This window comes from Ovis canadensis, chromosome 5 (genome assembly GCF_042477335.2).
Source record: "Ovis canadensis isolate MfBH-ARS-UI-01 breed Bighorn chromosome 5, ARS-UI_OviCan_v2, whole genome shotgun sequence".
NCBI classification, from domain to species: domain Eukaryota; kingdom Metazoa; phylum Chordata; class Mammalia; order Artiodactyla; family Bovidae; genus Ovis; species Ovis canadensis.
In genome coordinates, this window is record NC_091249.1 from 121,041,633 (window position 1) to 121,063,929 (window position 22,297).

Consider the following 22,297-nt stretch of genomic DNA (forward strand, 5'->3'; position numbering starts at 1 on the left):
GTCCTTTTTGGAGAAGCCAGCAAGTTACTTCCAAAACATTTCATGGAAAAGCAAAGGGAGCTAGAAGAGCCAGAGTGCCTTTGGGAAAAGAAGCTGAAGGACTTGCACTGTCTGACTGTGAAGCTTATTATGAAGCGACAGTGATCACGACTGACGGAGCGGCACTGGCAGAACGGGCGGCAGCGGAGATCCAGGGGAGCCCAGAGCACACTCGCACACAAGGCCAAGCCGACTTCTGACCGAGCGGTGCTAGAACCGGGAAAATAAACCTGACCCTTATTTCACACCACATACGAAAATAACTCAAAACAGACTGCTACCCCTTGACATAAAAACAGCAACATCTGAAGAAGAAAACGTAAGGGGAAATATGCCTGACTTTGTACTGAGCAAACTTAGAACACAGAAACACAAATTATAAAAGGGAAATTGATGAAATGAATTTAATCAAAATTAAAAGCTCCTCTGGGACAATTAAAAGGTGAGCTACAGACCGTACTGAGCGTGTGCGCGTCCGCGGGCGAAGGACTTCTACAGGAACCTGCAGGAAGAATTCCTCCAAAAGCCAGTAAGACGAGCAACTCAATGTGCAAAGACAGCAAAGAGCTGGACACACGCTTTACAAAGGAAGACATACAAATGACCCAAAATACACGACAAGCTTTCAGCATCATCAGACATCACGTGAATGCAAATTTAAAACAGTGTCATACTACTACATGCCCACTAGAAGGGCTAAAAGTAACCAAGTTTGATAACATAGAGCCACTGGAACTATAAAATGAGGGACAGTTTGGCACGTTCTTACAATTAAATATTCCTTTACAATACAACCCAACAAATCCATTTATAAGTATTTAACCAAGAGAAATGAAAATATATGTTCGCACATTCATGAATGAATGTTTGTAGAGCTTTATTAAAAAGAATCCTAAACTGGAGACAATCCAAATACCCATACATAGGTGAAATGGCCAATTATTGTGGTGAATCAATACACCATAAACTACTAGTCAGCAACAAAAGCCGTGAACCAGCTAAACATACAAACACATGGATTATCCTTAAAAATAACACAGTGGAAAAAAAACCATGGACACAGAAGAATATACATTACATAATTTATTTATATAAAATTCTAGAACAAATGAAACCCATCTAGAGTGAGAAAAAGAGGACAAACTGTTTCCTAGAGCCGAGGGTAAAAAAGTGACTTACTGAAAAAGGGTAGAAGGGAACTTTTGGGGATGAGAGAAATATTCACTATCTTGACTGTAGTAACAAAAATATTCTACTATTGATTGTGGTAGTGGTGACATGACTGTATACATCTGTCAAAACACACGGAGCCATACATTTTAAATCTATGTATTTTATTATAAGTAAATTATCCTCAATAAAATTGATTCTGTAAAAAAACAGCTCTTTTGGGAAAATACTAACCAGGGAATAATGGTGATGCCCCTATACAAATACTCAAAAGGTATCAAAAACATCCATAAAATTCAATACCCATTTATGATTTTTTTAAATATCATCAGAAGTTAAAAACAACAATAAAATCACTTGGAAAGTTAAGAATACAAGAAAATATTTTAGCCTATTACGCTCTCCGTTTATCAGAAAGCTTCGGTAAACATCATAATTGATGCTGAAACATCAGATCCCCTTAAAGCCTGAGCCACCGCCAAGTCGTGAACTATCACTGCTCTCATCTGACACTGTATGAGAATATTACCAGCCGCAGTGATGAGAAAGAAAAGTGGAAGTGTTAAGCCACTCAGCCCAGTCAGACTCTTCGTGACCCCAAGGACTGCAGCCTACCAGGCTCCCCTGTCCTTGGGGATTCTCCAGGCAAGAATACTGGAGCGAGCTGCTAGTCCCTTCTCCAGGGGACTGTCCCAAAACTGGGAATGAACCGGGTTCTCCTGCACTGCAGGCAGATTCTTTACCAGCTGAGCCACCAGGAAAGTCCTAATGTAATGAGGAAAACACAAATTATAAAATTTAAAAGCCACAAAACTGTGAATATTTTGAGAAAATCAACTCAGTTAAGTGGTTGCTGCTGCTGCTGCTAAGTCACTTGTCATGTCCGACTCTGTGCGACCCCACAGACCGAAGCCCACCAGGCTCCCCTTGTCCCTGGGATTCTCCAGGCAAGAACACTGGAGTGGGTTGCCATTTTCTTCTCCAATGCATGAGAGTGAAAAGGAAAGTGAAGTCACTCAGTCATGCCTGACTCTTCACGACCCCATGGACTGCAGCCCACCAGGCTCCTCCATCCATGGGGATTTTCCAGGCAAGAGTGGAGTGGGGTGCCATTGCCTTCTCTGAGTTAAGTGGTTAGATACATGATAAGCAGAAAAAAAATTCAAAAGCTTTGGTATAATGGGGGGGTGAGAAAGAAGTGTTACTGAAAGTTTCTATCCAGCAGAGCTACCAAGATGGTATGCCATACATAGAGTTTTATGGAATAAAACTATAAAACTTTCCTTAAGCAAGATGTGAATTAAGAGACATGCTATACATTACATACATATCTATCAGAAGGGAGAGATTCAGTATCACAAAGGTTAATTTGCTCCATATTAATCTAAAATTTCAATATAACCTCACTCAAAACACCTAAAGGATCTTTTATCTAATTTACAAGTTGAGTCTAAAGTTCATCTGTAGAATGCCTAAGATTAACTTCGAAAAGAGTACTAAGTAGGGAGAAACGGTTATCAAAATTTAAATGCATACTGTTTTTAATCTAGCAATTCAATTTCTAGGAATACATGCTCCAGAAATAATCACATGAAGAGGAAATTTACTGAACAGCTGACTCCTAGAATGAAGGCAGAACTCGAAGGGGAAGGGGGAGGTGCACTCTCTACCTCACAGCCTTCCCATGCTGTCTGAAGTTTAAAATTTAAGAAAATTTAAAGGATATTAATGAAAACAAGTAACTGTAAAACGTGGATTCAAATAAAGCATTATTTGTGATTAGAAAAAGAAACTAACCTAAATGTCTTTCAGTAAGGGAACGGTTAATAAATTAAAGCCCATTGAAATTATTTAAACATTATTTAGCTTTTAAAAAGTACCAAGGGGACTTATAATTTACAAGGGAAGATGGCCAAGATACATAATTTGGCGAAAAAAGCAAGTGCTATATCAACGTGTTTAGTATATTCCCACCAAACTCTCCCAACTACATTACGCACATGTGTTTAAAAGTGCACCTAGGAAGACGTACAGTATTGTTCTAGACTCTGGGATGAGACTGGAGGACCAACAGGAATGTTCACATTGTAGTTTAATGGTTCATTTTCTGTATTGCTGAAATTTTACATCTAGTTTGCATGTTTGTAACTGAATTTTAAAAATTAAAATTATTTCATATAAAAATAATAAATTCCAGAAGACGTGGGAAAAAAGTCCAAACGTTCGTTAAAAATCTTTTCAATGTTTATCTTCGTGTTTATTTACACACTCTGCAAATGATCTATAGTCTTCACCAAAAGGGGCTGCCAATGTAAAGAAATCTAACTTACCAAACAGGTCATGATAAAAAATAAGACTATATTAGGCCTTTAAAAAAAGAACTTTCCCGGAAGCAGCCGACTCAACGCAGAGCCTATGCGTCTGTTAGAAAAAAAAGGAAAAAAAAAAAAGGCCTGGAGCGAGAAGTCTTCTCAACAGCTCTCCCTCGCAGTGGAGAAGGCCGCCCGTCTCCTGCTGGCCTCGGTCCGAGCGGCGCTCAGCGCCTGGACGCGCAGAGCCCCTGCCGAGCCGTCCCGCCGAGCCAGGCCGGGGCGGGGGCCGGCCCTGACCCAGCGCGCTGCCGGGGGCGCCGGGGGCGCGGGGCTGCGCGCCCGAGCCTCGGGGACGACCGCGGGCCAGGGGGCGACGGCCGCGGGCGGCTCTCGGGGGCGCGGAGCTGCCGCAGGCCCGCGGCGTCCGACGGCTCGGCTCTAACGGGGTGCCTGGCCGGGGGTCACCGGGGGGGGGGGTCTCCACACGGGGCGACTGACCGCGGGCGCGCGGGGCTCTCCCGAGGGGCGCGCGGCAGGGCGCTCCCCACGGGCCGGGCGAGCGGGGCGCTCCCCACGGGGCGCCGGGGGCGGTGAGCGCGCCGGGCCAGACGCTCTCCTCACAGCCGCGCTGACGGAGAAAGGCAGCGCTCGCGGGCCCAGCCGCCAAGGGCAGCGAGGGGCAGCGGCCTGCGGAGGCCCCGCGGCCGCCGCCCGAGGAGCGGGCCCAGGCGGCGAGGACGGCCTCTCCCAGCCGGCGACCCCACCCACCATGGCCGGCGCGGCGGGCCGCGGACGGGCCCCGCTCGAGGGCCGGGGCGGAGAGACGCCGGCGGCGGGGGCGGCAGCTTCCCGGCCGTGCCCCTCGCACGCCAGACGCCGGGACCAGCCTCATTTAAAGAAAAGGAAAGCAATCCCCTCACCGAGCTGAGAAGCGGCTCCGGAGCGAGGACGGCGCTCGGTCCTCCACCCGCCGCCGCCGCCTTCTTCTCCGCCTCCGCCTCCTCCCCCGCCCAACGCGCAGCAGCCGGCGGCGGCGGAAACACGGGCGGCGGCGGCGCGCCCCGCCCCTTGCGCCGCGGCGCAGGCGAGGGCGGGGAGCACGCAAGCCCCGCCCCCAAAGCGGACTCGACCAATAGGCTTAACAGACCGCTGCGGGGGGTAAGCCGCATGCCCAATCGGAACCTGAGAAGTGGGCGCGCGTCAGTAGTTGGGACGTGGCGGAGAAGGGGAAAACACTCTTCTTGTCTTTGCCCCCCGCTCCCCTGTCTCGGCAAGGGGGAGCCTCGCCGATTGGCCCTAGAGCGGAAGGACAAACCCCACCCCCGCCCGGCCCCGCCCCCTTTCCCTGCAGCACTGCGACGTTTGAGGGGGCGGGGCGCCGGGCCGGGCCGGGCCCGCTAGGCCTTCAGTGGGTTGAGCGGGGAGACAGGGGCGGGGTCTCAAGGGAAGGGAGGCCGTACCGAGATCTGGAGAAGGACTGGCGCAGTTAGGCTTTGAGAAATGAAGGCGCAGCACGCGAGAGGGAGGTATCAAAATCAGTCCTCAGTCAGTCCAGGCGCTCAGTGCTGTCCGACTCTGCGACCCCCTGGACTGCAGCACGCCAGGCCTCCCTGTCCATCACCAACCCCGTGAGCTTGCTAGTCGGTGATCCCATCCAACCATCTCATCCTCTGTCGTCCCCTTCTCCTCCTGCCCTCAATCTTTCCCAGCATCAGGGTCTTTTACAATGAGTCGGTTGTTCGCATCAGGTAGCCAAAGTATTGGAGTTTCAGCTTCAGCATTAGTCCTTCCAATGAATATTCAGGACTGATGTCCTTTAGGATGTACTGGTTGGATCTCCTTGCTGTCCAACGGACTCTCAAGAGTCTTCTCCAACACCACAGTTTCCAAAATCAATCCTCATTTGACTGTTAGGATTTGCCTGTTAATCTTGTTAAACCTAACTAACAAGATTAAGGTCTCCCGGCGTCATGGGTAGGCCGAGAGAAGCTAGCAGAAGGAAGAAGGGCAGCTCTCCCTCCCTGCCCGCCTTGGCCTTCTCCCCTCCCACCTCACAGTCCATCAGGCAGTCGTCTGTACCCTCGTTTCTGATTCTCTTGGGGTGGGGGCGGGTTTTATGGGGATGCATACGTTTCCTCTGTATAGCCATGGCCTGACCAGAGGCTTCCAGTTTGCACCTTGGGGCTGATGGGTTGTCAAGCTGGTAAGTATCAGCTCCCATCGCTTGAAACCAAAATACATACAACAGCTGTAGTCCTTGGACACCTTGCTTAATTTAAACATGGCTAACAGTCTAGTCAGTCGTGTCCCTGATGCTGAGCTGTTTCTTCGCCCTGCACATGTCCTTTTTCCATGCTGAACCTGTCTGCTTCTGTGATTGCAGCCCCTCTCTCCTCCCATCTTACCGCAAGCCCCTTCACGCCCACCACACACGCACCCAGTGCCCGGGGTGCATTTATCTTATCACCTGCACCAAGAGTCAAGAGCCCCACTTCCTGTGCTGTCCCTGGCAACTGCAAAACCTCCTGCCAGGGAACCCAGCTGCCAGGGAACCCAGACTACTGTTGATGAAAACAAAAGTATCTCAAATTTACTATAAAAGTTGGACTATGAGAATTGGCTGGGCAGTTTGTGGAATGAAACTCTCAGCCCACTGATGTAGTACATTTCTTACCAAGAAACCATTTCCTGCTTGATAGTTCTCCGTTTCACAGGTGTTGCTCTTTCTCCATCCAAGTCTCTTCCTCTTTGAAGAACTGATACTTTAGTCACGTTTCCCTTGTCTCCTTTTAGGATGATGGACAGGGAGGCCTGGCGTGCTGCGATTCATGGGGTCGCAAAGAGTGGGACACGACTGAGCAACTGAACTAACTAACTATACTGATCCAATTGGATACACTAACCTGTTTGTTGGGGCAGGGTTTTCCAAGTTTTAATCTCTTCCATATCGTATCTGTGTATACATTCCCAGTAGTATTTATTTTCTTTAAATAAATGTGTTTTTCCTTCAATTTCTTTAAGAGGGAGACTTCGTAAATTACTGTAAATTGAAAGCCTGTATCACCTCTCCCAAGTTGAAAGCAACTGAAGGAGAAGTGAACATAAAGCAAAGTTTTTAAATTCTGGGAATTAAAGAGCATTTTTTCTACTAAAATCTCTAAGCCTAAAACCTACTGCCTGTGAAAAACGGAAGGTTACCAAGCACTAGAAACATAGTTTAAAAGCAAGCAGAGAATGGCATTTTTATCATGATGTAATCAAAGGAGAGAAAAATAGAACCAAAATAGAATCGCTCTCACTATATGAGTCTTTTTTTAAATCCTGCATGCATGTCCCAAGGCATCAGAATCGATCTATGTTACTCTTTGAAAAACACTCCATGTATTCTAGAATCAAAAGGCTACACTCTCACTGCATACTAGCTCCTGTGGAACTGCCATGGTGCCTCTGGGTTTGTCATTTAGCTTGTTGATGTATTACAATGAGCATATATTGAGGATTAAGGTCTAGTCAAAATTGACTTATCTGACATCTTGGACCCATTTGGTTACAATCTGTTTATGTTGTATCTTGGGCTATGTTATTCTTTTTTTTCCCCTGGGGGGAGAGTTCCCCACTACCACAAACCATGCAGCCGTGTTTCCCACATTCAGGGAGATCGCAGAGGTCAGCACAGCCGGAGTGCAATGGACGAGCCCCACTTTGGAAAAACTCCCTTCGGGATCATTGTATCTCCCCTGTCAGGTAAATATGGGCTATGCCATTTTTTTCAAAGGTTGTGCCATGTCCCTCTCCCCATGTTTCATACCTAGCATGTAGTAAGTACTAAATACTTATGTATCGTATAATATAGATAGATAGATGGATAGATATAGGTATATCAGTTCAGTTCAGTCACTTAGCTGTGTCTGACTCTTGTGACCCCACGGACTGCAGCGCGCCAGGCCTCCCTGTCCATCACCAGCTCCCGGAGCTTATTCAAACTCATGTCCGTTGAGTCAGTGATGTCCTCCAACCATCCCATCCTCTGTCGTCCCCTTCTCCTCCTGCCTTCAGTCTTTCCCAGCAGCAGGGTCTTTTCCAATGAGTCAGTTCTTCGAATCAGGTGGCCAAAGTATTGGAGTTTTAGCTTCAGCCTCAGTCCTTCCAGTGAATATTCAGGACTGATTTCCTTTAGGATGGACTGGTTGGATCTCCTTGCTGTCCAAGGGACTCTCAAGAGTCTTCTCCAGCACCTCAGTTCAGATATGTATTAGTGATTTATGTGTATTATTGTTGATTTCAGAGAGGGGAAGCACTGCCTATGGCAATGAAATGAAGGCACCACTTTTGATTTCTACAGGATATAATGCAGTAGTTCTTGAGGTGTGATCCCCATACCAACAGAATCAGCATTAATGTTTTTAAAATGCAAATTCTCAGGTAGGTCCAACTTCAGACCTGACTTGGAAACTCTAGGTGTGGAGTCCAGCAATCTGTATTTTAGCCTTTGAGGTGATTCTGATGCATGTAAAGTCTGAGAACCACAGATGTAATAGGTGGAGGATTGGTCAGCAAGGGAGAGGACCTGAATTTGAATTATACCCTTAGAGTTACATCACAAAAATGGAGAAGTAAGCACCTCTGAAAATTATTTTCTCCATAAAAGTGATGAGAAAGCTGGCAAAATTATCAGAGTCAACTTTTTCAGAACTCTGGAAATCAACCAAGGGCTTGCAGCAACCTAGGAAGCATTTATTCAAGAAAATAGCTTACTCTAATCCAATCTCCTCAACTCCAGCTCCACTGTTGCACTGAAAAATAATAGCTAACAATCGTGGTGAAAAGGAGCATAGTGGCAGATACCAGACAAGGTAGAATGAGGCTGTAGCTCCTTCAGAACCTATTTCCAAGAGAAGAGTCATCATTTGACCGATCTGCTGGTTCCCCAGAAAATCTCACTTGCAAGCCTGGGAAAGCTTTTTCCCCAGAAGCATATGTCAAAAAAGAAGCAAACAAACACTGAGAGGGAATTGATTAACTCTGCCACACCTTAGGCAGTAGAAACAGTTTGGAGCAGCAAAATTGGTTAAACAGAAAGCTTAAAAGGAAAAGCTGGAGAATGTCTGTAGAAGCTTTTAAGCTCCAGCACATTCGTAAGAATTCAGAAACCAACACGCATGCCGAGGATTATGCTAAGCAGTGCATAAACTTGGGCAAGACTTGAAAAGGCCCTGAATATTCACTCCTGAGAGTCCTTGGGACTGCAGGGAGATCAAACCAGTCAATCCTAAAGGAAATCAATCCTGCATACTCATTGGAAGGACTGATGCTGAAGCCGAAGCTCCAATACTTTGGTCACCTGAGGCGAGGAGCCGACTCATTGCAAAAGACCCTGATGCTGGGAAAGACGGAAGGCAGGAGGAGAAGGGGATGACAGAGTAGGAGATGGTTGGATGGCATCACCGACTCAATGGACATGAGTTTGTGCAAGCTCCGGGAGATGGTGAAGGACAGGGAAGCATGGTGTGCCGCAGTCCATGGGGTCTCAAAGAGTGGGACACGACTGAGCAATTGAACAACAACAACGAAGGCTGATCTTGAGGCTTTGCATAAGTAAGAAATGAAGACTAATGGGAAACTGTCAACTGCCTGGCTTGGTGTTGAACCGTGACCCACACACGTACACCAGACACTCAACAAACCCTGGGAGACATACTGATTCCAGGCATTTAAGGAAATCTCAGTCTGATTATTAGATAAGCACTAAGCTAACCAAACAGAATTTCAATGGCCAGACACCACTGTTGATAAAAAAAAGTCTCATTTATTTTTTATTGATGAAAAAAGCTCTGAGAACTATTCTGCCCATTTGAATTCAAGGCGCAGTAATACAAGTTTTTTTGAGGCAGAGGGATATGCATTAGATGACATACTGTTGAGAGTTTACCTAGTCCATATCTAAGCTTCATCGTGGTCCCTTACAAGTCTAGAAGCAATGCTGCCTTTTAAGGCGCTGTCTCACTGATGCCAGGAAAATGTTGCTCTTGTGGCTGAGCAGGTGCTTCTAATGGAGGGTCGGTCTCTGCGTCACGTGCCGTAGAGGGGAGAGAGGAAACCAAACGGCAAACCAAAACCTTTCTTATTTAAATGTTTCTTGTCTTGTCATAAAATATGAATTTTATTTCACAGTTTCCCCCCTTTGATCACTCATCATTTGACAGAAAGCAGTGGGTGAGCAAATATTTTCTAGGGTAGTTGCTTTCCTTCCCTGGGTCTGTCATATCCCTTGATACCAAGTCCTAATATGTTGGTTCTCGGTTTTTATGGGGTGATTTATACTAGCAGAATGTTTGGCAAGGACTGACAGTCAATTCTAGGCCGTCCAGTAAGACTTAAACCAATTTTTCTCACATGTGCATTGTGTAAGCCTATTATTTTATAGACAACTATTGGCATAATCTATACTTTCATTTGATTGAAAATATAAACATACTATCTTAGTATAAGCAAGTGACACATAGCATAAAAGAAACTATTACCTTGTAAGTTCCACAAAGTGTAACTAAAATTGCCTGTAGGATCAACATCATTAGCAAAAACTTAAGCCAAGATCCTCCTAAACCAAAGCATTTTCCTGGTGCTTCCTCTAAGGGAAGAGAATCGTTCCGAGCAGAGATGTGACACTTCACGTGGGTTGTAAGGCTAGTTACATTTGAAGACTCACCAGGTATAAAGACACAGCATTCAGTACACATTACAGCACAAATTCCCCATTCAGTTCCACTCAGTCGCTCAGTTACGTCCGACTCTTTGCGACCCCACGGACGGCAGCATGCCAAATTCCTCCTTGGGAAGCAGCTAAAGTACTGAGGGCTGTGAATTCTGTGAGACTGCTTTTCTCATCATGGAGACTCCCAAACTGAGAACCTAATGGGTTGATTACTGTCATTCAAAGCTTGCTGAGTGAATTCTGTTAAAGCCTCTACATGAGTAATACCTTCTGTTCTAAGTGAAGGAGCAAACACTGTGATCAAATGATCATACTTTTGGAAACCTGACTGAGCTCAGTGTGCCTGTATTAAACGCAGATTGGCAGACTGGCTGGAGATGTTTCCAAGGTTACGTGTAGGTGACCTTGAGCCCAAGGGAAACCAATTATATATCTTCCTAAACAACCTGGGGAGAGTCAATGTCATAAACTTGTTAGGAGCTACCCAAAATATAACACCTCCTGAAAAGGCGTATTTATGGCCAGGTTGAGAATAGGCATTATTAATTGGCTGGATCAGAAAGTCTCAGTTATACTGGTGATAACATTAGCTTGTGTGGTGCCAGAGTTTCTTTTCTTTAAAAATTTCCAAGAGCCATCCAGTTAGGGCCCTGGAGAGGAAAAATCCAACAAGGCAATCGAGGAGTAATGAACATAGGTATTTGGCCATAAACAGCAATTTGATTTATTTTTGAAACTTGCCTAAGATTGAGCACAAAGACAAGATACATTTGGTTCATAAGCACAAGTGTGAGCACCTGTCAAAGGTCAGCACACAGGCCTAGTTCCACATCTTGAGTCATCTGTTTCAGATGCCGCCATCTGCTCATCCTGGTGCGGTTGCGCCTGTCTGAGTTGCAGTCAGGTGTCAAAACCAGGAGTTGCCGTTCATCCAGGAGTGGCCTGGCATGGTTTCCAAGGCGGATATAAAGAGTCTGTTACCTGATATCTTTTCCAGGATGCGTCATCTCCCAGTCGCTGGTCACGGTGAATCAGATCTTCATCCAAAGTTAGACAAACTTCAGAAACAAACTCAGAGTGTCTGTTCAGAAACTAAACTTCACAAGTAACTGTCTAGAAGGTGAGTCTTAGCCAGTAAATACAGACCTCCATGGATAAAACTAGAATTTAATATTCACTAAAACATCTGTTTTCTCTTTAAAATTACCCTTCTACCAAATATGGCCAAATTAAGACTAATCTGTTGGTGAAATAAGTCTGTGGTAAATTGATCAATAGGCTTTTAAATTGGTTGTGTTGAAGCTTTTCATAAGCGATCAGATTGAACTTAAAACACACACACACACACAAAAAAAAAAACCTTTCAGGGCCAGGAAAGTCACAACGGGGATGTGTTACAGTTTTCACCTGTGATATCTATAAATTTGGATGATAGATTCGAGTGAATTCTTCTCATCTGGAGGTCCTGAAATACCTTGAGATTCTGGCACCTGTTAGAAGTTGACCTTCCTTATACCTGAGAAAGGGCTTCCCAGGTGGCGCTACTGGTAAAGAACCTGCCTGCCAGTGCAGGGGATATAAGAGATATGGGTTCGATCCCTAGATCAGGAAGATCCCCAGAGAAGGGCATGGCAACCCTCTCCAGTATTCTTGCCTGGACAATCCCACAGACAGAGGAGCCCGGTGGGCTGCAGTCCACAGAGTCCCAAAGAGTGGACATGGCTAAAAAGACTTAGCACACACATGCACATCTGAGAAAGCTTCTGGGAGCCTAAGCGTTTCCAAAGTCTGGAGAGATCAGGTAGCGAGGAAAGACAGCTTCAGTTCTATTTGTAGGGGTGTAATTTAAAACCTTCCTTATATCTGGAAAACACAGGTAAAAAAACAGTAATATTTCAGACAAAACCAAAAAATTATAACCATACTTATAGGTCCACTCAGTCCTAATCCCTGATCCTAATCTTCTGTTAATAGTTTTATGAAGCCATTGGATTTTCCATTCAGTTCAGTTCAGTTCAGTTCAGGCACTCAGTCGTGTCCAACTCTGTGCGACCCCATGAATCGCAGCACGCCAGGCTTCCCTGTCCATCACCAACTTTCAGAGTTCACTCAGACTCACGTCCATTGAGTCAGTGATGCCATCCAGCCATCTCATCCTCTGTCGTCCCCTTCTCCTCCTGCCCCCAATCCCTCCCAGCATCAGAGTCTTTTCCAATGAGTCAACTCTTCGCATGAGGTGGCCAAAGTACTGGAGCTTCAGCTTTAGTGTCATTCCTTCCAAAGAAATCCCAGGGCTGGTCTCCTTCAGAAGGGACTGGATGGATCTCCTTATTAGAATTCTTTAATTTCTTATCCAGTTTGATAGTATGATCTGAGAGTTCTCAGAAGCCTGCACTTCTCACAAAGTCCTTTCCATGAGTCTTCCTGAAGATGAAGAGTTTTGCAAAAGCATCAGAGTACAACAATAAACGGCAAAAGACCTTTGAAAGGTCAAGCTTGAAGATCTGATTACAGTGCAGTTGAAAGAAGTGTGGCCACCGGCATGGCATGTAGTGTATGTGCGTGCTCAGCCACTGCGTGCCCGTCTCTGCGGCCCTGGGGACTGCAGCCCGCCAGGCTCATTTGTCCATGGGGATTCTCCATGCAGGAATACTGCAGCGGCTCAGCCACTGCGTGCCCCTCTCTGCGGCCCTGGGGACTCCAGCCCGCCAGGCTCATTTGTCCATGGGGATTCTCCACGCAGGAATACTGCAGTGGCTCAGCCACTGCGTGCCCCTCTCTGCAGCCCTGGGGACTGCAGCCCGCCAGGCTCATTTGTCCCCGGGGATTCTCACGCAAGAATACTGCAGCGGGTTGCCATGGCTCCCGTCCGCAGACCTCCTGGACCCAGCGATGGAGCCCGGGTCTCTTCTGCCTCCTGCACTGGCAGGCAGGTTGCAATTTAAGGTAATTAGGAGAAATAGGACTAGCAACATTCTACCAGCATAACAGAATTTTAGGAGCTCTATATAATTTCTATGTTAATAATATTTTTATTTAAAGGGTTATACTTTCTCCAAATAGGAAGGCTAAAAAGGTTGAAATTTTTACCAAAATTTAATGCAATACTTGGTTCTTCACAACAGTCACAAGGTTTTTAGCTCTGGACACTCAGGTTACACAACAACCTTGTTGCATTGATTCAACCAGAACCTTCATACTTCCTCAGTAAGGAACAGGGTCCATTTTTTTCAAGAGGCCTTGCATTCCAACTCCACAGTTGAGAAGCTCCTGTTGCAGGACAGAATGAACCAAGCTGAGATCAGGCTGCAATCAACCTGCTTTCCACCCTGATGCTCACAGGGCTCTGGCCCAATTCTCTCCCAATCCTGGGTCTATCATGGTCCGTTCAAAGTCCGCTTTTGCCAACAGTGAACTCCAGGATATTCTACTCAACAAGATTATGATTTAGAATTGAAGAAATGACAATGAATTTCTCAGAACGAAAGGAGTTCATCAATACTAAACCTACCCTAAAAGATATAGAGAGTCTTCTCTAAGTGGAAAGGAAATGGCTACAACAAGAAGTAAGAATCTACAGGGAAAAAAAAAATCCCACGAGTAAAGTAAATGTATACCAAAAGCTATGAGTCAACCACTTAAATAAATCAGTACAAAGATTAAAAGACCGAAAAGTAAGATCAACAGTAACTGCCATAAGCAGAGAAGGGATAAACATGAAGATGCGGAGCACGACATCAAAAAACACACAATGTGGGGAGAGGGGCAAAAAATACAGATATAATGGCGTTTTCAGTTCTTTTTGACCCTAGATGACTACCAGTTTAAAACAAGCAGGTTCTAGGTCAATATATTTGAATCCTTTGGTAACCACAAAACAAAAACTTACAATAGATACACAGAAACCATAGGAAAAGGACCAAGCACACCACTAAAGAAAAACATCAAGCCACAAAGAAAGAAGCGAAAAGAAATGAGAAGGAACTATGAACATAACCAGGAAACAAGTGAAAAAATGGCGTATTTGCCAATCGACGGTCACTGAGCGTTTCCAGTGCCTGTCTGGCTGTGCCAAGTCTTGGTCACAGTCGGTGGCTCTCTTTCTCTGGTGCGGCATTGGCCAGGTGCTCTCCCGGTAGCTGGCATCTCAGTTCCCCAACCAGCCATCAAACCCATGTCGCCTGCATTGGAAGGTGGATTCTTTTTTGTTTTTCAATTCAAATTTAATTTTATTTATTTTAAAAATGAAACAAAGATGAATATTTTTAATGATAGATGCTACAGTTCACAAAGAAGATGGCATGAACCATTAGACACCTTAAAAGAAGCAAAGATACATAAAGCAAAAATCAGAAGACATATAAGGGAAAAGTAAAAATATATTATCATAGTGAGACATACTAACAATTCTCTGAGAATACTTTATCAAGTGCAGAAAAAATGAGCATAGGAGCACCTTGAATTATGTCATTAACAACTAAAATATAATAGATTTATATTTAATTTATATTAATCACATCCTATACAAATATATGTAAAATTTTGTATATGTTATTATCCATAGGACATTTAGAAAAACTGGCAAAAGGATAAACATTCTAAATTTCAAAAAGTTATTTTGTGTGAGTGATTCAGTCATACATTCAGTTCAGTTCAGTCATACATTCAGTTTATTCAGTCGCTCAGTCATGCCTGACTCTTTGCGACCCCATGAATCCCAGCACGCCAGGCCTCCCTATCCATCACCAACTCCCGGAGTTCACTCAGACTCACGTCCATCGAGTCCGTGATGCCATCCAGCCATCTCATCCTCGGCCGTCCCCTGCTCCTCCTGCCCCCAATCCCTCCCAGCATCAGAGTCCTTTCCAAAGAGTCAACTCTTTGCATGAGGTGGCCAAAGTACTGGAGTTTCAGCTTTAGGATCATTCCTTCCAAAGATCTCCTTCAGGATGGACTGGTTGGATCTCCTTGCAGTCCAAGGGACTCTCAAGAGTCTTCTCCAACTCGACAGGTCAAAAGCATCAATTCTTCGATGCTCAGCCTTCTTCATAGTCCAACTCTCACATCCATACGTGACCACAGGAAAAACCATAGCCTTGACTAGTCGGCAGACTAAAGCAGAAATAGATGTTTTTCCGGAACTCTCTTGCTTTTTCGATGATCCAACAGCTGTTGGCAATTTGATCTCTGGTTCCTCTGCCTTTTCTAAATCCAGGTTGAACATCTGGAAGTTCACAGTTCATGTATTGTTGAAGCCTGGCTTGGAGAATTTTGAGCATTACTTTACTACCGTGTGAGATGAGTGCAATTGTGCAGTAGTTTGAACATTCTTTAAATTGCCTTTCTTTGGGATTAGAATGAAAACAGATCTTTTCCAGTCCTGTGGCCACTGCTGAGTTTTCCAGATTTGCTGGTATATTGTGTCCAGCACTTTCACAGCATCATCTTTCAGGATTTGAAATAGCTCAACTGGAATTCTATCACCTCCACTAGCTTTGTTCATCGTGATGCTTTCTAAGGCCCACTTGACTTCACATTCCAGGGTGTCTGGCTCTAGATGAGTGATCACACCATCGTGATTATCTGGGTTGTGAAGATCTTTTTTGAAGATCAGCTTGAACTCCCTGATGTTCAAGCTGGTTTTAGAAAAGGCAGAGGAACCAGAGATCAAATTGCCAACATCCGCTGGATCATGGAAAAAGCAAAAGAGTTCCAGAAAAACATCTATTTCTGCTCTATAGACTATGCCAGAGCCTTTGACTGTGTGGATCACAATAAACTGTGGAAAATTCTGAAAGAGATGGGAATACCAGACCACCTAACTTGCCTCTTGAGAAATCTGTATGCAGGTCAGGAAGCAACAGTTAGAACTGGACATGGAACAACAGACTGGTTCCAAATTGCAAAAGGAGTACGTCAAGGCTGTATATTGTCACCCTGCTTATTTAACTTATATGCAGAGTACCTCATGAGAAACGCCAGACTGGAAGAAACACAAGCTGGAATCAAGATTGCCGGGAGAAATAGCAATAACCTCAGATATGCAGATGACACCATCGTTATGGCAGAAAGTGAAGAGGAGCTGAAAAGCCTCTTGATGAAAGTGAAAGAGGAGAGTGAAAAAGTAGGCTTAAGGCTCAACATTCAGGAAACAAAGATCATGGCATCCGGACCCATCACGTCATGGGAAATAGATGGGGAAACAGTGGAAACAGTGTCAGACTTTATTTTGGGGGCTGCAAAATCACTGCAGATGGTGACTGTAGCCATGAAATTAAAAGACGCTTACTCCTTGGAAGGAAAGTTATGACCAACCTAGATAGCATATTCAAAAGCAGAGACATTACTTTGCCAACAAAGGTCCGTCTAGTCAAGGCTATGGTTTTTCCAGTGGTCATGTATGGATGTGAGAGTTGGACTGTGAAGAAGGCTGAGCGCCGAAGAATTGATGCTTTTGAACTGTGGTGTTGGAGAAGACTCTTGAGAGTCCCTTGGACTGCAAGGAGATCCAACCAGTCCATCCTAAAGGAGATCAGCCCTGGGATTTCTTTGGAAGGAATGATGCGAAAGCTGAAACTCCAGTACTTTGGCCACCTCATGCGAACAGTTGACTCATTGGAAAAGACTCTGATGCTGGGAGGGATTGAGGGCAGGAGGAGAAGGGGACAACAGAGGATAAGATGGCTGGATGGCATCACGGACTCGATGGACATGAGTCTGAGTGAACTCCGGGAGTTGGTGATGGACAGGGAGGCCTGGCGTGCTGCAATTCATGGGGTAGCAAAGAGTCAGACATGACTGAGCAACTGAAATGAACTGAACTGAAGCTCTTTTTTGTACAGTTCTTCCGTGTATTCCTGCCATCTCTTCTTAGTGTCTTCTGCTTCTGTCAGGTCCATACCATTTCTGTCCTTTATTGAGCCCCTCATTGCATGGAACGTTCCCTTGGTATCTCTGATTTTCTTGAAGAGATCTCTAGTCTTTCCCATTCTGTTCTTTTCCTCTATTTCTTTGCACTGATCACTGAGGAAGGCTTTCTTATCTCTCCTTGCTATTCTTTGGAACTCTGCATTCAAATGGGTATATCTTCCTTACATCAGTATATCATGCCATTCCCTTCTGGCCTGTAGAGTTTCTGTTGAGAAATCAGCTGCTGTCCTGATGGGAGTTCCCTTGTATGTTATTTGTCCTTTTCCCCTTGTTACTTTTAATATTCTATCTCTGTCTTTAATTTTTGTCAGTTTGACTACTCTGTGCTTTGATGTGTTCCTTCTTCGGTTTATCCTACCTGGCACTCTATGTGCTTCTTGGATCTGGTTGATTATTTCCTTTCCCATGTTAGGGAATTTTTCAGCTATTATCTCTTCGAATATTTTCTCAGGGCCTTTCTCTCTCTCTTCTCCTTCTGCTACCCCTATAGCAAGAATGCTGGTGTGTTTAACGTTGTCCCAGAGGCCTCTCAGGCTGTCCTCATTCATTTTCATCTTCTTTCCTTATTCTGTTTTGTGGCATTGGTTTCCAACATTGTGTCCAACAGGTCATTTTCCCCTGCTTCTGCCTCGGCTTTTGTGCTGTGGGTCCCTTACAGTGTATTATTCATGTCTGTTTATTTGTTCTTTAGTTCTCTAAGATCTTGGGTGAATATTTCTCATATCTTCTCAATCCATGCCTCATTCTTTTTCCAAGATCCTGAATCACATTCACTATCATTATTGTGAATTCCTTTTCTGGACGGCTGCCTAGCTTCCCTTTATTTAGTTGTTTTTCTGGGGTTTTATCTTGTTCCTTCATCTGCGATGTAACTACCTGCTTTTCGTCATGATGAAATGTAATGTGGTTTTGTTTCAGTCACTGTGGGATTGTGATTCTCCCTGCTTCTTCTGTCTGCCCTCTGATGGAGGAGGCTAAGAGGCTTGTGTAAGCATCCTGATAGGGGGGACTGATGGTGGTGGGAAAAGCTGGTTCTTACTCTGGTAGGCAGGTCTTTGCTCAGAAAAGCTTTAATCCAATTATCTGTTGATGGATGGGGTTGACATCAGTTCGGTTCAGTTCAGTCCCTTAGTTGTGTCCGACTCTTTGCAACCCCATGAATCGCAGCACGCCAGGCCTCCCTGTCCATCACGAACTCCTGGAGTTCACTCAGATTCACGTCCATCGAGTCCGTGATGCCATCCAGCCATCTCATCCTCGGTCGTCCCCTTCTCCTCCTGCCCCCAATCCCTCCCAGCATCAAAGTCTTTTCCAATGAGTCAACTGTTTGCATGAGGTGGCCAAAGTACTGGAGTTTCAGCTTCAGCATCATTCCTTCCAAAGAAATCCCAGGGCTGATCTCCTTCAGAATGGACTGGTTGGATCTCCTTGCAGTCCAAGGGACTCTCAAGAGTCTTCTCCAACACCACAGTTCAAAAGCATCAATTCAGTGCTCAGCCTTCTTCACAGTCCAACTCTCACATCCATACATGACCACAGGAAAAACCATAGCCTTGACTAGACGGACCTTAGTCGGCAAAGTAATGTCTCTGCTTTTGAATATACTATCTAGGTTGGTCGTAACTTTTCTTCCAAGGAGTAAGCATCTTTTAATTTCATGGCTGCAGTCACCATCTGCAGTGATTTGGGAGCCCCCCAAAAAATAAAGTCTGACACTGTTTCCACTGTTTCCCCATCTATTTCCCATGAAGTGATGGGACCGGATGCCATGATCTTCATTTTCTGAATGTTGAGCCTTAAGTCAACCTTTTCGCTCTCCTCTTTCACTTTCGCAGGTGGTAGTTTTTGGCCTGAGGCAGCCTAGCCCTTGGGTCTATAGGGTCTATGGTCCCTTACTTCAGAGGGGACCTGCCCAGACAGCTGCTGCTAGACCCCTGTCCCTGTGGTGAGCCCCTGGTTACCCACGCCTCCACAGCAGACCCTCCAACACTAGCAGGGAGGTTTGGTTCAGTTTCCTGTGGAGCCATTGCTCCTTTCCTCTGGGTCTGGGTGCAGGCAAGGTTTTGTTTGTACCATCTAAGACTGGAGTTTCTGTTTCCCCCAGTCCTATGGGAAGTCTTGTAAACAAATCCCGCTGACCTTTGTGGTCAGATTTCGTGGGGATTTCCAGTCCCTTCTTGGGTCCCCAGGCTGGGAAGCCTGACATGAGGTTCCAAACCTTCACAACAGTTCAGTTCAGTTCATTTCAGTTGCTCAGTCATGTCTAACTCTGCGACCCCATGGACTGCAGCACACCAGGCCTCCCTGTCCATCACCACCTCCTGGAGTTTACTCAAACTCATGTTCATTGAGTCGGTGATGCTGTCCAACCATCTCATCCTCTGTCGTCCCCTCTCCTCCTGCCTTCAATCCTTCCCAGCATCAGGGTTTTTTCAAATGAGTCAGCTTTTCACATCAGGTGGCCAAAGCATTGGAGTTTCAGCTTCAACATCAGTTTTTCCAATGAATATTCAAACTGATCTCCTTTAGGATGGAGTGGTTGAATCTCCTTGCAGTCCAAGGGACTCTCAAGAATCTTCTCCAACACCACACTTCAAAAGCATTAATTCTTCGGCACTCAGCTTTCTTTATAGTACAACTCTCACATCCATACGTGACCCCTGGAAAAACCATAGCCTTGGGAGAACTTTTTCTTATTGTTGTCCTCCCCTTTGTGGGTCACCCACCCGGCAGCTGTGGGACTTAATTTTATCACGATTGTGCCTGTCCTGCCATCTTGCTCATCTTGCTGTGGCTTCTTCTTTGTCTTTGGAAGTGAGGTATCTTTTTTTGGCAGGTTCTGGCGTCCTCCTGTAGATGGTTGTTCAACAGCTAGGTATGATTTTGGTGCTCTCATAGTAGCAGATGAGCGCATGGCCACCTACTTCGCCCTCTTGAACCAGAAGCCTGGATTGTGGGTTCTTAATCACGGACTACAGAGAAGTCCACAATAATCACTTTAAATGTCAAATGAGTAAATGCTCCAAACAAAGGGTGTGTGGTGACTGACTGAGTAAAAAAGAAAAGAAAAAAGAAAAACCTCACCTCTATGTTGCTTTTAAGATATTCAATTCTGAGCTAAAAGCATACACAGACTGAAAACGAGGAGATGGAAAAACATATTTCATGCAAACATATGCCAAGCAAGTGGGTGTAGCAATACTCATATAACACAAAATAGAATCAAAAACAAACTCTATTAAAAAAAAGACAAAGAAGGGTATTATATCATGGTAAATAGATCAGTATAAGAAGAGAATTTTTTATTTATTAACACATATGTAACAGATACAGGAGCAATTAAATACCTAAAGCAAATATTAATGGACATACAGGGGAAAATCACTAATAATATGATAATACTACTACTAGAGGTGTGCTTAATCATGTCTGACTCTCTATGACCCCATGGACTGTAGCCCACCAGGCTCCTCTGTCCATGGGACATTCCAGGCAAGAATACTGGAGTGGCTTCCCATTTCTTTCTCCCAGGAATCTCCCCAACCCAGGGATTGAGCCCACATCTCGTCTGTCTCCTGCCCTGGCAGGCGGCCTCCTGGCCACTGCTGCCTCGTGGGGAGCCTGCTGTGAGAGCAGTAGGCACTTCAACACCCCACTCACGTCAAAGGACAAGCCATTCAGACATAGAATCATTAAGGCAACAGTGGTCTTAATTACTGCAAAAGATCAGTTGGACTTGATATCTACAGGACATTCCATCCCCACACAGCAGAATACACATTTTTTTTTTTCAAATATGAGGGAAATGTTCTCAGAGATAGATCACATACTAGGGCACAAAACAAGTCTCAGTGAATTGAAGAGGTTAAAAATTATATCAAGCATGTTCTCTGACCACAACATTATGAAACTAAAATTCAGTGACTGGGAGAAAAATGGGGAAAACACAAACATGTGGAGATTAAACAGCAGGTTGCTGCTGCTACTTCTGCTAAGTTTCTTCAGTCATGTCTGACTCTGTGCGACCCCATAGACAGCAACCCACCAGGCTCCCCCGTCCCTGGGATTCTCCAGGCAAGACCACTGGAGTGGGTTGCCATTTCCTCTCCAATGCATGAAAGTGAAAAGTGAAAGTGAAGTCACTCAGTCGTATCCGACTCTTAGCGACCCCATGGACTGCAGCCCACCAGGCACCTCCATCCATGGGATTTTCCAGGCAAGAGTACTGGAGTAGGGTGCCATTACCTTCTCCAAAACAGCAGGTTACTAAGAAAAAAATGAGTCAATGAAGAAACTAATGAGGAAATCAATATACCTTGAGAAAAATGAAAATGAAATCGTAGCATTCATCCAAAGTTTAAGGGATATAGCAAAATCAGTTTTAAGAGGGAAATTTATAGTGATACAAGTGCGCCTCAAGATATAAGAAAAGTCTCAAGTTGACCTATCATCTGAAAGATTTAGGAAAAGAACAAACAAGGCTCAAAATCAGCTGTAGAAAGGAAAAAATAAAAATCAGAGAAATAAATAAAACAGATTCCAAGAGCAATAGAAATACCAATGAAAACAACTGCTGTTTTTTTGAATCGATTATCAAAATGATAAACCTTTATCCAAGCTCATCAAGAAGAAAAGAGGGCCTAAACAGAAGAGAAATAATATCACAGAGATACAAAAATAGTAATATGAGAATACTATGAACAGTTATATGCTAACAATTGGACAAAATAGAAGACATACATTTCTAGAAACATACAATATTCCAAGACTGAATCAGGAAGAAATAAACAATCTGAATAAAACAATCATTGGTAGTAAAATTGAATTTATGATTTTAAAAAACTCCAAGCAAACACAGGTCCAAGACTGAACATCTTCACAGAGGCATTGTACCAAACACATAGATAAGAGCTAATACTATCTTTCTCAAATGATTCCAAAAACTTGAAAAGGATGACACACTTCGGATTCATACTATGAGGCCACAGTTACTGTGATACTGTAAACAAAGCCATCACAGAAAATTATAGGCTAATATCCCTGATGAATATACATGCAGAAATCCTCAACAAAGTTCTATTGAACTGAATTCAACAAATAAAGACGATCATACACTGTGATCAAGTGAGGCTTG

At 44.7% G+C, this 22,297-nt stretch overlaps 1 protein-coding gene and 1 pseudogene across 9 annotated transcripts in view; both read right to left on the reverse strand.

The window, feature by feature from the left end:
* Nucleotides 1-4,598, reverse strand: part of PJA2 (praja ring finger ubiquitin ligase 2) — a 244,142-nt gene extending 239,544 nt beyond the window's left edge. For 8 of the 9 annotated variants that reach the window (XR_011257399.1, XR_011257402.1, XR_011257400.1 and 5 more), the window contains exon 1: nucleotides 4,442-4,590. The gene's annotated coding sequence lies outside the window, so the exon portion shown is untranslated. Of the gene's footprint in view, nucleotides 1-4,441 lie in introns of all 9 variants that reach the window. The other variant, XM_069592661.1, reaches the window with a different exon arrangement.
* Nucleotides 4,599-7,121: 2,523 nt separating this feature from the next.
* Nucleotides 7,122-7,273, reverse strand: LOC138441933 (U1 spliceosomal RNA; annotated as a pseudogene).
* Nucleotides 7,274-22,297: the final 15,024 nt, after the last annotated feature.